This window comes from Pinus tabuliformis, chromosome 8, assembly GCF_031772625.1.
Source record: "Pinus tabuliformis cultivar Carrire ecotype Pingquan chromosome 8, CPIR1, whole genome shotgun sequence".
Lineage (NCBI taxonomy): Eukaryota > Viridiplantae > Streptophyta > Pinopsida > Pinales > Pinaceae > Pinus > Pinus tabuliformis.
In genome coordinates this window covers 48,918,523-48,920,553 of record NC_142294.1, presented here as the reverse complement: position 1 = coordinate 48,920,553, position 2,031 = coordinate 48,918,523, and the positions used below count along the sequence as shown (strand labels likewise).

The following is a 2,031-nucleotide window of genomic DNA, read 5'->3' as shown; positions in this document are numbered from 1 at the left end:
TCACAGCATGGAGCATGAAATGTCAATAATCTGAGGGATCCAAAGTCCCCAAACATGTTGTTCTTACCCTTAGAGAAACAAGGTCAGCAAACCACAGCTCTGCAAATCAGTCTTCCACTGAAAAAAACACTCAAAACAGGTCAATTTTGGATCAAAGCAGCTGCTCCAAAGGGTACCTGCGTTGCATAACAGGTGCAACAAAGGCTACCTGCATTGCAAAGTAGGTAGGACAAAGGCTACATGCGTTGGGCGTAACTGGACATGTGGAGGAATCTTTTTCTCAAAGTGCCAGTGCCCAGGAAGCTTCCATAAAGGCATGTGATCAAAAGATTCGCCTAATAATGAGTTAAGAGCTTCTAGAACTCCAAGTGGAAGGTAGAAACTCCAAGTGAAAGACTAAAGAACAACTGGAGTTGAAGGGCACAGCAAGTCACACATCAACATGACTTGCCTTCACTCCAAAACTCTATATAAGGATCTCATCCCATGGGATCTGGAGGCCGGAATTTGGTGCAAAGAATCGCTGTTGGTTTGCAGTTGTGAGCATTGGGTGATTGCTTGAGGGAGGTGAAGAAGAGATTTCTCTCCGTCGGGAAGGTGATGCTGGATTGGACCTCTCATGGTTGTATCACCGCCTGAACCTTACTTCCATATATTAATAAAGCATTTGAGGTTCTTCTATTCGCATGTGTTTCAATGGTTTATTGTCTTACTTGCGTCTTTGATTTATGCTAATCCTTGAATCGATTATGCATGCATGCTTCTTGTAGTTTCCTTTTCTTGTCTTATTTGCAGGATCGCGTGTAGCTGGGCCCGTGAAAAGACTTGGAGATGGGAGCAAGCGGCAAACAAAGGAGATTGGACCGACCATTTGCGCAAGACATCGGTAAGTGGATCTATCCTTTTTATCTCTTGCATGTCATAAAGAAGAAACTTTAGATAGCTTTGCTTTCAGCTGTTGCTAAGGAACTGTCACCCTTAGAGTGGGTTAGGGTCATTCCGAGTTGGATACTTTCCCCCACAACAATATGTCACAGGTATAGTTGGTATCGACCCGACTTTATGCTTATAGTTAGGGATTATACGAAGGGGTAGAATAGAAGTTGTCCCCGGGAGAGATGGCCGAGTGGTTAATGGCTCCGGTCTTGAAAACCGGTATAGATAAAAAAACTATTGAGGGTTCGAATCCCTCTCTCTCCTTTTGTTTTTCAACAATTGCATTTACCGGTCCAATAAAAAAAAAAGAGAATAGCTTGGCTGTATATAGCCGAGCTACAAGGATCCAGTTGGAAAAATAGTATTTGAAAAGACTCCTATCCCGCCGATATGGGAGATAGATGTAATGAAATTGAATCAATTTTTCTTCCATCTGGTTTGATCTATTGTTTCAGTTAAGAGGAGTCATAGAAAGGACAGGTTCGAAATCACGATCAATCCCTTTCTCAAATCCTGCTGCAGCTGCACGAGCCCTTCCCGCATGCCACAAATGACCTACGAAGAAGAAAAATCCTAGAACGAAATGTGAGGTGGATAACCAACTTCGGGGAGAGACATAATTCACTGCACTGATTTCGGTAGCTACACCACCCACAGAATTTAAAGAACCTAAAGGAGCATGAGTCATATATTCTGCTGAACGTCGTTCCTGCCAAGGCTGTATGTCTTTTCTCAACTTGCTCCGATCCAAACCATTAGGGTCCCTTATGGGTTCCAACCAAGGAGCACGGAGATCCCAAAAACACATCGTTTCCCCTCCAAAGATAATTTCTCCAGTCGGAGAACGCATAAGGTATTTACCTAAACTAGTAGGTCCTTGGGCAGACCCCACACTAGCTCCAAGCACCGCCGCCAACGTAAAATGGCCAATCTTTCTAGGGTGAGCAAGCGAACTCTCGACGGAGGCCGCCATCGAAAGATGTTCAAACCGCCCGTAAAATGGCCAATCTCGTAGGAACGTAGTCGCTTGTCCGCATCGGGCAAGGGAGAAAGTCCTAAACCGCCGCCATAGTGAGTACTTCTCCCGTTGGTCGA

General features: G+C 44.7%; 1 non-coding gene across 1 annotated transcript; it reads left to right on the top strand.

The window, feature by feature from the left end:
• Positions 1–1,112: 1,112 nt before the first annotated feature.
• On the top strand, positions 1,113–1,200 carry TRNAS-UGA (transfer RNA serine (anticodon UGA)). The gene has a single exon. It is a non-coding gene; the product is annotated as a tRNA-Ser (tRNA).
• Positions 1,201–2,031: the final 831 nt, after the last annotated feature.